This window comes from Lathyrus oleraceus, chromosome 4 (genome assembly GCF_024323335.1).
Source record: "Lathyrus oleraceus cultivar Zhongwan6 chromosome 4, CAAS_Psat_ZW6_1.0, whole genome shotgun sequence".
Lineage (NCBI taxonomy): Eukaryota > Viridiplantae > Streptophyta > Magnoliopsida > Fabales > Fabaceae > Lathyrus > Lathyrus oleraceus.
Window position 1 is genome coordinate 52048238 of NC_066582.1, and position 14911 is coordinate 52063148.

At 35.0% G+C, this 14911-nt stretch overlaps 1 non-coding gene across 1 annotated transcript; it reads left to right on the top strand.

The window, feature by feature from the left end:
* The first annotated feature begins 14166 nt into the window (after positions 1 to 14166).
* Positions 14167 to 14273, top strand: LOC127077122 (small nucleolar RNA R71). Its single transcript, XR_007787103.1, has one exon. It is a non-coding gene; the product is annotated as a small nucleolar RNA R71 (small nucleolar RNA).
* The last annotated feature ends 638 nt before the right edge of the window (positions 14274 to 14911 follow it).

Sequence of the window (14911 nt, forward strand, 5' to 3'; positions counted from 1 at the left end):
TACCTTACCATATTTCGTATTCTACTTAAGTACACCATACCTTACGATGTTCTACAATTCACTTAAGGGCACCGTACCTTACGGTGTTCCTTAGTAACTCTATCTCTCATTAATCCGTCCTTTGTGTGTGACCCTGTAGGTTTTCGCGGCATTGGCAATTATATTAAATCACGTATTTAACATAATAAACAGTGAGCGGTATCTAGCAACACATCACTGCTACCCAAGACACGAAAATGTCATGTGATCTGACAAATCCTTCTATGATAATACTTATACATATAATTACCCTTTTGCCCTTATGTCTATATTGAACACAAGGCATAGAATGTGTCATCCTTGTCCAGTTTAATATTGGGCCCATAGACATTTATCCTGTTATGCAGGATGGGCAAATTTCATCTAGGTCACTCATGTCCCTCAGCATGCTTCGTGGAGTACCCATCAACTGTCTTTATGGTTATCCAATTACGGACAACGTTTGATCAGCAATAAAGCACTCGACTCTACATCTAGGATCCATAGTGGTTTCAGGTCGAAGGGTGGTATACACCATTATCACCATGAGAATAACTTATGACACTTTGCATAACTTTCTATATAGTATTCTCATAGAGGGTCAATCCAGTATAAATATTACTCTTAACATTCATACCTATTTTTAAGACTTGATAACTCCTTATCCATGATCCATGAGATGTGATCATCAGTCTATATACATAATGGTCTTAATGCTTTAATGTTATCCCACTTCATAATAAAGCTCGACTACGGATACTTTAAGAATAGTGTCCTTATGTTTAATGTGATCTCATTATCAAGTCACACTTGATACATTAAACGTACTAGCTATTCTAGGGACTTTATTAACAAACGTAATAAAGAAAAAGCCTTTTATTATTAATAAATAATTCGATACAAGTACCAAAAGTGTTGGCCTCTAGGGCTTACACCAACAAAGGTATATAACATTCGACCTTTCTAATGAGTATACAAGTGTTCAAGTTCTCATACATTCATATCATGTTTGTTTAAAATGTTTGGATGCATCTTGCCAAAGTTTTTTTCTTTGAAAAATAAATATTTTTGCATTCTGCATGGCAGTTAATCGGTTAACAGCATTGTGCTAATCGATTAACAGGCGAAAATTTTCAATTTTTTTGCACGTTACATGGGTATAATCGATTAACCACTTTTGGTTAACTGATTACCACTGAACCAGTGCCTAAAAAATGCATTTTTTCATTCCTTTGGTTTTCAAAAATAGTTCTTGAAGCATGGCATCCTTTCATGGTTTGTACTCATTTTAGAGGTGCATTAGGTCTATATAAACACCATTTATTCATATTTTAATCTCACCTCCTTATGCAAGTTTTCAAACATTCAAATATTCTCTTCATCTTTCAAAAAAATTCTAAGTGTTCAAAACCAGAATTTTAAGAGTGAAAATTTCTGCACTTAACCTTCATAGAAAAGCATTCAAAGTTTCATTTCATTCATAATGAACACTTGTATATCATTAAGAGATTTGTTTGTTATAAGGAGAAGATTAATCCATAGATTGATACTTGTGCAATTCTATTTCACATACTTATAAAAAATTCAGATTACTTTGTGTATCCTTGTTGTCCAGGAGTGTTGGAAACAAGAGGTTCATTAAGGGAGGATTGTTCTCTTTTTCGACTTAGTGAAAAATCCAAGAGGATTGTTCTTGGTGTGATTGTTAGTGTCTGTATAGAAAGAGTCTTGTATAAGTCCTAACAATAGTAAAATCTCTTTCATGTTGAAAGGGGATTGGAGTATTCTCGAACTGTGAGGGGAACCATGATATCTCTCGGTGTTCTTTATCTTTATGCATTTACCGCTGTCATCACATAGTAATCACTTAGGAAAGATTCTTAAAACAAGTCAAAAACCGGAAAAAAAATTCATAGTACGTAATTCACCCACCTCTTAGGTGTACACTCAACTTATAATTGACATCAGAGCAAGTTATAGGTAACCTGTTCCTTCAAGATCCAGTATGGGTTCCGCTAGCTTAGAAGCATAAGGAGATGGTATATGGGAAGCCGTGGAAAATGGTCCGCATAATCCAATTAGTGTGGTTAAAGGTGTTGGCACTTCTAAGGTTAAAAGTTCTTATGATGAAGATGATAAGATAAGATTACTTAATAAAAAGAAAACTATCAATCTTATTCAAAGTGAATTAATTATGGACGAGTTTTCTTAATCTCTCAATGTAAATCGGCAAAAGAAATATGGGACACTTTGTTGGAGACTTATGAAGGAACTGCTGAAGTTAAAAGATCCAAATTGAAGACATTATATCAAGAATATGAAATGTTCAGAATGCAGCCCAGAGAATCCATTGTTGCATTGCAGAAAATATTTGTTCACTTGACGAATCATTTAATTACACTCGGAAAAACCTTTACAAATGATGATATCAATCTTAAAGTGCTAAGATCCTTGACTAGAGAATGATAACCAAAAGTGATGGCTATATCTGAGAAGAAAAGTCTTTCTACCATGATGTCCTCATCGTTATTCAGAAAACTCCAAGAACATGAACTTAAACTTGGAAGACTTAAAAAACATGAAAGTCAAGAGAATAAGTCCAAATGCATTGCTTTGAAAGTAGATTCAAAAGAAGATAAAGATGATGGCACACCGGAGGAAGATGAAAATTTCATGCTCCTTGTTAAAAGGCTTGGTAAGTTTTTTGGTAAGAATGACAAATCCTTTTATGCAAAAGGAAATAAACATTTCAGGAAAATGGAGGCTTCCACGTCTACACAAGATGTAACATGCTAGGAATGTGGAAAGCAAAGTCATATAAAGCCGGGTTGTCTGAAACTCTCCAAGAAAGGTGTATTTTAAAGGCAAGAAGGAATTCAATAATAAAAAGGCATATGTTGCATGGGAATATAATGAGATAAGTTATTCATCTGGATCGGAAAGCGACGAATGTGCAAATTTAGCATTGATGCCTTCACACCATTCCGATGATAAAGAAGATGAGGTTAGTAACAATTTTTCTCTTTATGATAGTGATGCACAAGGTTCCATAAATGAACTTCTTAAAGAATGAAAAATTCTATATAAAACAATATCATCACAAAAGAAACTAATTTCATCTCTAGAAGAAAGAGTCGTGACAATGGAAAAAGGTGTCGAAGATGAGAAACAAAAGATGATTAGTGAAAAACAAAATTTTGTATGTCAAAATTGTGAATCACTTTCTTTCAAAATTGTCCAATTAAAAAAAGTTCTTGAAGGGTATGAGAAAAGACAAATTGAGTTGGAAGGTGTCCTTAGTCAACAAAGATATTCCAATGATAAAAGTGGACTTGGTTATTCCAAGTTTTTCAAACCAAGTTCTAAAAAAACTATCTTTGTTAAAGCCAATGGCCAACCATCTAAAGAGAAAGTGAACAAACCAAAAGTTGTACATCACTCTCCTAGAAGGAAAAGATTTATAAAAAAGAAATCTTATGTTCCTAGATATATAAGCAATTTTGAACCTACTTATTTTTATTGTGGAATAGTTGGCCATACACCTAATGCTTGACATGTTAGAAACTTTGGTGTGGCAAGTGGGCATTATGTGTGGGTAAAGAAATGTACTAATTATGAAGGATGCAAATCAATTTGGGTACCTAACAAAACATGATTTATTTTGTAGGTATGCTTCAAAACCACATCAAATTTTTGGTATCTCGATAGTGGTTGTTCCAATCATATGTCGCGAGACATTAACAAATTTTAAAATCTAATGATTAAGGCCAATGGTTATGTTACATATGGAGATAACAACAAAGGAAGAATTCTTGGCACAAGCAAAGTTGGAGCACCAACTTTCACATCCATTGAATATGTTCTTTATGTTGAAGGACTAAATCACAATCTTCTAAGTATTAGCCAACTTTGTGACAAAGGCTTCAAGATCAAGTTCACCAAGGATGAATGCTCTATTGAAGATGAAGTCACACATGAGGTAAAAACTCAAAGGAAAAATATTTAATAATATATTTATAATTTCCCTTGATGTTTTGTCTTTGAAGGTAATATGTTTCATGGCAAAGAATAATGACTCATGGCTTTGGCATAAAAGATTCGCTCATATTCATATGGGACATTTGAATAAGCTAATAAAGCATGATCTTGTTATTGGATTGTCTAAGATAAAGTTTATCAAAGATAGATTATGTGATGCATGTCAAAAGGGAAAACAAACCAAATCAACTTTCATATCAAAGAATGTGGTGTCCACTACAAGGCCACTACAATTGTTGCATATGGACTTATTTGGTCCATCAAGAACAAGAAGCTTCAGAGGTAATGTGTATACTTTAATTATTGTTCATGATTTTTATAGATATACTTGGACATTCTTTTTAGTGCGGAAAAGTGATGCATTCAAGGCGTTCAAGAAATATGCGAAGCAAATCCAAAATGAGAAATCACTAACTATTGCCTTCATAAGAAGCGACCATGGTGGAGAGTTCCAAAATGCCTCCTTCGAAGAGTTTTGCGAAGAAAAAGGAATATTTCATAATTTATAGGCACCAAGGACTCATCAACAAAACGGAGTGGTGAATAGAAAGAATAAGTCACTTGTGCAACTTGCAAGAACTATGCTTAGCGACTCAAATATTCCAAAGTATTTTTGGGCGGATGCGGTGAACACGACATGCTATGTAAGTAATAGAATTATTATTAGACATATATTAAAAAATCCCTCCTATGAACTCTTCAAAGGAAGGAAACCAAACATCTCTTACTTTCACATTTTTTGGATGTAAGTGCTTTATCTTAAACAATGACAAAGACAATCTCGATAAGTTTGATGAGAAATCCGATGAAAGTATTTTCCTTGGATATTCTCTTTATAGTAAAGATTTTAGAGTTTATAACAAAATAACTTTAACAATTGAAGAATCTATGCATGTTTCATTTGATGAATCTAACACCTCAAAAGAGGATGAAGTTATTTGTAATGATGATGAGATTGTGGGAAATCCTACAGAAGGTTCTACCAGAGTCAACGATGATAATCAAATAAAAGACAAAGATGAATTCACTCAACAAGATTCAAATCAATAAGATCTTTCTCAAGAATGGAGAATGCATAGAGATCATCCTATTGACAAAATTATTGGAGACATAAATCAGGGAGTATCTACTCGTTTGAATCTTAAGGATGCTTGTCTTAACATGACTTTTGTTTCTCAAGTTGAACCTTCTAAAGTCATAGATGCCTTAGATGATTTTCAATGGATTCTAGCCATGCAAAAGGAACTTAATCAATTTGAAAGAAATCAAGTATGGGATTTAGTTCCTAGACCAAAAGGTAAGCATGTCATTAGTACTAAATGGATTTTTAAAAATAAGCTAGATGAAAATGGTATCATTGTAAGGAATAAAGCAAGATTAGTAGCCCAAGGATATAATCAAGAGGAAGGTATAGATTTTGAAGAAACATTTTCTTCTGTTGCTAGACTAGAGGCAATTAGATTATTGTTGGCATATGCTTGTTCTTTGAAATTTCAGTTGTACCGGATGGACGTTAAAAGAGAATTCCTAAATGGATACATACTTGAAGAAGTTTATGTAAGTCAACCTCTAGGATTTGAAGACTTCATACATCCTAACCATATGTACAATCTCCAAAAGGCCTTGTACGGATTGAAGCAAGCACCAAGGGCTTGGTATGATAGGTTAAGTAGTTTTCTTTACAAACATGGTTTCGAAAAAGGTAAAGTGATTTCTACTTTATTAATAAAAAGAATTAACCATCATACTATCTTAATGCAAATTTATGTATATGGCATCATATTTGGATCCACAAATGAATCCTTATGTTAAGAATTCTCAACAATCATGCAAGGAGAATTTTAAATGTCCATGATGGGTAACTTGAACTACTTTCTTGGGTTGCAAATCAAACAAACAAATAATGGGATATTCATCAATCAATCTAAATATTGAAAAGAACTTCTCAAAAGATTTGACATGGATACTTGCAAAGATATAGCCACTCCATGGGATCGGGGACATATCTTGATCATGACAAATTCGAAACTCCAATTGATATCACTAAGTATCGAGGTATGATCGGTTCCTTGTTGTATCTAACGGCTAGTCGACCTGCTATTATGTTTAGTGTCTGTTTTGGGATCATTTTCAAGCTTGTACAAAGGAATCTCATCTCATTGTTATGAAGAGAATAATGAAGTGTCTCAAAGGAACATCCAATGTCGGCTTATGGTACCCCAAAGATAGTATATGTAGTCTTGTTGGTTTCTCTGATGTAGATTTTGCAGGATGTAACCCGGATAGGAAAAGCATGAGTGGAACATGTCACATTTTTGGAAATGCTCTAGTTTCTTGGTCATTTAAAAAGAAAGCGAGTGTGGCTCTCAGTATTGCAGAAGCATAATATATCTCCGCCAGTAGTTATTGTGCACAAATACTTTGGTTGACGCAACAACTTATTGACTATGATGTAGATCTAGGTAGCATCTCTCTCAAATGTGATAACACAAGTGCAACCAATATTTCAAAGAATCCAATCATGCACTCGAGAACCAAACACATCGGCCTTAGACATCACTTCTTAAGGGATCCCGTTCTAAAAGGTGACATTGATATTTCTTTCATCGATACTCAAAATCTACTCGCAGATATCTTCACAAAGCCCCTTTCTCGAGACGCTTTTAAAAAAATTAGAAGAGAGCTTAACATTTTAAATGAAGGTTACATATAATTATTAAATATTTATTCATTATACTCTATAATGAATCAAAGTTTCAATTTTTAAGTCTTTTCCCTTCATTTTTAGTAATGACAGGGGGGAGAAGTATTGTTATTATGTTGTATGCTTTTTCTCTAACAAAGTGAAGCTAGCAAAAACTCTTTCAAGCATTGATCAAGGGGGAGCGTTTTGTGTTAGAGAAACAAGATTGAAGCAATCTTTCAAGATATGATTGTCATCATCAAAAAGGGGGAGAATGTGAATGCAAGCTTCTCAAGTGTTTTGATGATGACAAAATTCTACAAAACAAGAATAGATTGACAAATAGAAATGGATCAAAGACTTCTAAAGCAAATAGAAGTTTCATATTATGTCAAGTCTTGAAGAAATACTTATGGATTGATCATGAATGATAGGGTATATAGCATTCAACCTTTCTAATGAGTACATAAGTGTTCAAGTCCTCATACATTCATATCATGTTTGTTTAAAATGCTTGGATGCATATTGCCAAAGTTTTTCTCTTTGAAAAATAACTATTTTTGGATTCTGCAGGGCTGTTAATCGGTTAACAACATTGTGCTAATTGATTAATAGGTGAAATTTTTTAAATCTTTTGTATATTATAAGGGTGTAATCGATTAACCACTTTTGGTTAATCGATCACCACTGTACCAATGCCTGAAATTTTTTCATTTTTTCATTCCTTTGGTTTTCAAAAATAGTTCTCGAAGCATGGCATCCTTTCATGGTTTGTACTTATTTGTAGAGGTGCATTCGGGCTATATAAACACCATTTCTTCAGATTTTAATCTCACCTCTTTTTGCAAATTTTCAAACATTCAAATATTCTCTTCATCTTTCAAAAATTCTCTAAGTGTTCAAAACCAGAATTTTAAGAGTGAAACTTTCTTCACTTAACCTTCATAGAAAAACATTCTAAGTTTCATTTCATTCATAGTGAACACTTGCATATCATTAAGATGATTGTTTATTATAAGGAGAAGATCAATCCATAGATTGATACTTATACAATTCCAGTTCACATACTTATAAAAAAAATCAGATTACTTTATGTATCCTTATTGTCCAGGATTGTTGGAAACAAGAGGTTCATTAAAGGAAGGATTGTTCTCTTGTTGAGCTTAGTGAAAAATTCAAGAAGTTGTTCTTGGTGTGATTGCTAGTGTCTATATGGGAAGAATATGAATAGTCTTGTATAAGTCCTAACAATAGTAAAATCTCTTTCATGTTGAAAGGGGACTGGAGTACTCTCGTATTGTGAGGGGAACCAGGATATCTCTCAGTGTTCTTTATCTTTCCGCATTTTCCGCTTTCATCACATAGTAATCACTTAGGAAAGATTCTTAAAACAAGTAAAAAACTGGAAAAAAATTCATAGTACCTAATTCACCCCCCTCTTAGGTGCACACTCAACTTACAATCTCTTATTGGGTGTTTGAACAAATAAGTCTCTTTCTGTTAGATTGAGAAAAGAAGTCTCTTGTTGGGTGTTTGAGCAATAAAGTCTCATGCTTGCAGGCAGAGCAGAAGTCTCTTTCAAGGATTGATTGAGCATTGAAGTTTCATGCTTGCGGGGAGAGCGGGAGTCTCCTTAAAGGATTAATTGAGCATTAAAGTCTCATGCTTATATGCAGAGCAGAAGTCTCTTTCTAGATAGATTAAGCATTGAAGTCTCATGCTTGAGGGCTGAAGGAAGTCCTGAATGGGTAATTTAGGCAAGAAAGTCTCTTGCTTGAGGGCTTGAGCAAAAGTTTATTTCTTGTTTGATTGAGAAAATTGTAATCTGAGTGATTATAATGAAAATCTCTTATGCTATGAAGGGATTTGACTACTCTCGGTTTGGGAGGAACTAGGATATATTGTGTCTCTCTCTATTTACTTATGCATTTATATTCCACGATGCAACAAACTTTGAAGTCAGACTCTGATGTGATTCAAACTCGTACTTGGATCAGAATCTGAGCTTGACATCTCAGGTTCTGGACAAGTTTAATAAAAAGAAGTAAAATTCCCTATACATAATTCAACCCCTTTCTTGTGTATAACTTTCTCACCTTCAATTGGTATAAGAGCCTAAATATGCTTATTTCACTTAACAGTGAAACAAAAAAGATCCGATGAGAAAAAGTTACTCAAGCAGTGATTCAACTTTCTTTGAAGTTTCCTCCATTAGTTACAAAATGGAAACTACTGAATGTAAAGAAAGTTGAGCTGGAGGAGATCAAGAAACTTGTTTATACTCTAAGTCACTTGTTTTGTGAGTATGAAAGGATTTCTAATCATTAAGATTGACTCGTGGGACATATGCACTTGTTGAAGAAATCAAGAAACTTTTTATACTTTAAGTCATTTGCTTTGTGAGTATTAAAGGATTTCTTAATACTTAAGACTGACTCGTGGGATAAATGTGATTGCTGCATGAATCAAGGTTTAATCTTGATCTGCTTGTTTAAAAGGAAGACTGATTAGATTTCCAGATCCTCAAAGACAGAAAAACCAGAAGAAGCTTTTGTTTGAGAAGATTCTAATGGGGATTCTAATGATGAGGAAATGAACTTCCTTTTCAAGAGGTTTCAATAACTGACCAAGAGTAACAAGGGACTCTCTGGTAGAAGCTCTAACTTCAAAGGTTTATGTTCTAAGAATAGAGAAGATGATTAGAAGATCTTCTACAATTACAACAAGCCTGATCACTTCTAAAATGATTGTTCGAATCTACAAAAGGACAAATAATTTAAGGGAATCCTTCTAAAGAAAAGTTTCAAAGCAAGTTCAAGAAAGGTCTCATGGAAACATTGGATTAACTTTATGATGAAAAAGATTCAGACCGAGAAGCTGAAGAAGCCAACCTTGCACTGATGGCTCTTACACTCTCTGATTCCAAGTCCGAGTCAGGTTCTGACTCTAAATCTGATGAAGAATATAAGGTATATTATAACCTATCTTGGTCAGATCTTATTCATGATTTCATGAGCCTTTGTTAATATTAGGCAAAGCACATGAAGGCTATTAAGGAACAACTTGGGTTTCTTAAAGTAGAACTGAAATCTTCTAAAGAAACTGTTGAGATATTGGAAAGAAATCTAGCTATTGCCTGAGCAGGATATGGCTATCCCATTTTTCTTAATAATAGATCTTAACAAAACTTTGCTTGCATCCATGATCAATGAAGTAATCAAGAGCAAAAGAGATGGTTCGGGATTCCATGAAATGTGTGGTTCTTAGAACCTTGACATGGAAGAATCTCTCAGAATTCTTCAAGTCATGCATATGACTTATTGGTGTCTTATACTGAAAAGAACATAGTTATGAACATAAGAGTAAAAAATAGAGAAGTCAAAGGCTCTGATAGAACCAAAGACCTTAAGGTTAAAAGTTAGGCAGAAGTAAGAACCTGAGATCTCAAAGTTAGTGTTTTGATGAAACTAGACACTACAATCAATAAGTCAAAAAGTCAAGGAAATTCAATACCTAAGACTTCTGGATCCAAGCTTCTGAAATTTTCATAAGCTAATGTCAGAACTTATCCATGACAGAATTTCTATAAGAAGAGAGTCTGGAATAAGGTTATACATTACTATAAGGCAAGAGCACATATTAAGAAAAGACGTAGAGTAACAAACACAAAAGGACCCATAAGGTTATGGGTACCAAATTCAAAAGTTGTATTTGTTGATATGCTTATTTGTTAGTTCATCTGCTCTAATGTCTGGACAATAGATGACTACATCCTACAACAAGAGGAAAACATATTTTCTTATCCTAACTCTAAAAGAGGAGGGAGAGTTGGAGTCTGGAGAAAAAAAAGAAAAAGAGAACTATGGTTACTAGTACTACTCTAAGACTGTGTTGAACAAGGACATATTCCAACAACAAGAGAGTTTAAAACCGATTATCGTCAGTGAGAACATTGTTGGAACCAAAAGTTGTTCAGAAGCAATAACAAGGTATATTTAAACTCCTTATTTTCATTTAGATAACTTTTATGAAAGAGATATTATTTACTTTAGTCTATGTGTATATATCCTTGATGCATAACTATCCTAGATAATATGTCTTCATAAGAATTTTCATAACAAGTGGAAAATATTATTTTGTATCCTTGTTCATATTCTTTGTTCATAACCAAGTATTGTGGGTTCAAAAGTTTTGATAAGAAAAGTTTTGAACAAACTCTGATGACATGTAGCCTCTGAAAAGCGTCAGGCTCTGAGACTCGAAAAAAGAATAAGGATTACTTATAAACTTTTATTAAAAAAATCCATGTGTCTGGAAATTGTTATGCTAGCTATGAAACTATTTAGGAAATATATATAGAGTAAAGATGCTTTACTCTTTGGATTCATTGTGGCCTCTCTCTCTCTCTTGTCATGTCTTACTTTTTATTTTTATTGTTTATCTTACTTGTTGGTTTTCCAAAATATTTTATGTTTTGTCTTTTCAAAATCCAGTTGTCTTAAATCTTTTTCTCTCTGGTTTTGCCTTTTCATTCCCTATTGATCCTCCTAAGTCTAAATTTCTCATTTTGCTTTTACAACTTGTCCCTCAAACCTGGTTAACACATTTGTGCAACCTTGCCCCGGTTTTCAAAAGCTCATTTCACTCACTTTTGTCCTAACTTGAGATGACCTATGGCTCAAACCTTGGTCTGAGAAACCAATTGGTTGTCATCAATGAAAAGGTTGTCAACCTTGAAAATATGAGTGTCTCAGGAAATGATCTTCAAAGTTATGTTTCTAAACAATGTTGAGATGACTATTCTAAAAGAATATTTGGTCATACTTACTCAAGGTTGATCAAATACTTATGGAGTAAAGCTTCTGATGATAAGCTTGCCACCCTCTCCAAAACTTCTGATGTACATTTCATCATCACCTCAGCCACTTCTACTTATGCAACTGACTGTGAAGTTGATGGAGTGACTATAGATGCTCATGTTTTAAAACAAGCTTTGTGTCCTTTTAAGCATATGTCGAATCTATCAAATATATCTAATCTTTTCTCTCAAAATAAGGTAGTCTGGAACCAACTTCTGATGCCAAACCACTTGAGAACTTGGATTCAATGGAATATGATGAAATAGATCTTCTGCTTCTTCTCAACACATATATTGAAGATTTATCCTTTTAATGTTTTAAATGTGAATGAAATTTCATTCAATATCTGGAAAAGAAGTCAGCAACTAACATTAGAAAAATACAAAATCTTCTAATGACCAACTTCAGGATCTGCATTCTGTTTAACTTCGGCAGGCAGCGTCTCCTTTAGTTTCTCTTTTGTGTATTTCTTTTCTTTTTGTTTAGATTCTGAGATTTAATGTTTATGATATTCTATTTTTCTTTGGATTGTAAGACTTGTAAATCATTCCCAATCAATGAATGTATATTGTAACACAGTGGGATATTTTCTTAAGACATCTAGTAACTTTTCAGTTTCCATCTGTCAGAAGTCAACGTTGACTATTACTGGTCTTTTGAGTTCAGTGTCTAGGAATTCGTATCTTAGGTTCTTTAGTAGTGTTTTTAATTCCAAGTCTGGTTTGTTCGGGCATGGCATGTGATTGGGTGTAAGTGCTAAGCATTCGCTTAGACTTTCATTTTGGTATGGTTCACGCCAATTATCATCTTCAAAGATTTGAGGGATTTGGATTTTCATTATATTAGAATATGTGGTTTCTTGTATCTTGATCTCTCTTACGTACTCGTCTATGACATCAAGTAGATAACAGGTATCGTCTATAGCTGGCACTTGTAAGAATTGTGTCAAGATGAATTCAACCTTTTCTTCTCCAACTTCGAATGTTAGCTTACCTCTTTTCACGTCTATTATGGCTCCGGCGGTGGCTAGGAATGGCCTTCCTAATATAATATGTGTACTGGAATCTTCTTTGATGTCCATGATTATGAAGTCTATAGGAATGTAGAATTGTCCTACACGTACTGGGATATTCTCTAGTATACCGACAGGATATTTGATTGAGCGGTCAGCTAATCGAACAAACATCTTGGTTGGTCTTAGTTCTTCCATGTTGAGCCTTTTACAGATGGTTAAGGGAATTACACTAATGCTGGCTCCTAGGTCGCATAGAGCTTTGTCTATGATGAATTTTCCAATGACACAGGGTATGGAGAAACTACCTGGGTCTTTTAGTTTGGGAGGCATGTTATTTTGGATTATTGCGCTACACTCAGCAGTAAGTGTAAATGTTTCATTATCCTCGATCTTTTTTTTATTGGATAGGATCTCCTTAAGAAAATTTGGCATATGAGGGCATTTGTGTGATGGCTTTTGTAAAGGGAATTGTAATGTTTAGTTGCTTCAGAAGTTCAACAAATTTCCTAAATTGCCCTGTAGTTTTAGAATTTGTGAGTCTTTGAGGATACAGAATGGGTGGTTTATAAGGTGGTGGAGGCACATAAGATTTTTCTTTCTCTTAGGCCTCTCGGGTATTATCTTCCTTCTCCTTCAGTTCACTTACCTCCTTAGTTGTGGTTTTGTCTGGTTTTTGGTACATGGCAGGATTTTGGAGTCTTGGATGTACGGGTCCGTCTATTTCTTTTCCACTCCTCAGTATAACGACATTTGCATGTCCTTTTGGATTAGGTTGCGGCTGTCCAGGAAATGTGCTAGCGGGAGCGACAGAAGATGCTTGTTGTTGAGACACTTGTGAAATCTGTGTTTCAAGCATTTTGTTGTGGGTGGCTAAGGCGTCTACTTTGCTTGCTAATTATTTAAGTTGCTCGCTAGTATGTATGTTTTGGTTCAAGAAGTCTTTGTTTGTCTGAGCTTGGGTAGCTATGAAGCTTTCCATCATTAGTTCAAGGTTGGACTTCCTAGGCATGTTAGGAGCATTATTAGCTGGCTTTTGATATCCAGGCAGAATAGCGGATGCTTGGCCAGGTGCATACAGGGCGTTGTTATTCTTATACAAAAAGTTAGGATGATTTTTCCAACCCGGATTGTAGGTATTCGAATAAGGATTTCCTTGTGCGTAATTCACTTGATCGGTTGGGACTACTGCTAATATATGACATTCTAGTGCAGTGTGTCCAGGGGTTCCAAATAACTCACAGTTTGGAGTTACGGCAGCCACAGTGGCTGCGGGTGGTATGGTCAAGTTGTCTAACTTTTGAACAAGGGCATCTACTTTTACATGGACGTGGTCAAGGCTACTGATTTCGTACATTCCACTTTTTGTTTGGGACTTTTCTACTGGATTTCTTTCACCTCCCCATTGGCAATGGTTTTGGGCCATGTTTTCAATGAGTTGATAGGCTTCGTTGTATGGCTTGTCCATAAGTGCACCGCCTGCGGCAGCGTCTACTGTCAGTCTTGTGTTATACAGAAGCCCATTATAAAATGTGTGAATGATCACCCAGTCTTCGAGACCGTGATGTGGACATATCCTCATCATGTCTTTGTATCTCTCCCACACGTCGTAAAGAGATTCTACATCTTTTTGTCGAAATCCGTTGATTTGAGCTCTCAGCATAGCAGTTTTGCTTGGCGAAAAATATCGGGATAAGAAAACGTTTTTCAGTTCTTCCCATGTTGTAACTGAGTTGGATGGCAAGGATTGCAACCAAGCCCAAGCCCTATCTCTTAATGAGAAAGGAAAGAGGCGTAGTCTTATCGCATCTTGATATACACCATTCGCCTTCACAGTGTCTGTGTACTGCACAAACTTGGTCAAATGTTCATTAGGACCGTCCGTAGGATTTCTAGCAAATTGATGTTGTTGGACGGCTGATAATAATGGGGGTTTCAGCTCGAAATCGTTTCGATTGATAGCAGGGGCGGCAATGCTGTTGTGAGGTTCTTGTTGGGACGAGGTAGCGTAGAACTTAAGAGGACGATTCTGTGGATCTACTGCAGCCATGGTTGGTTTTTCAACTGGTTTAACAGTAGGAAAGAAGATATCGGGAATATTGTACCTTTGTTGGTACTCTAGTATTCAGCGTCTTAAATATAAGAAACGCTCTAATTCAGCGATTGGTGGTGCTAAGTTATCGCCTTGTGAGCGAGTGCTTGGCATACAATCGGGGGAAATAAGGGAAAGGAGATTAGTTTTTGCCTTAGTCTATACAGTGTAACGAAAGAATCACACTATTTGACTAAATCAGGTCCTCG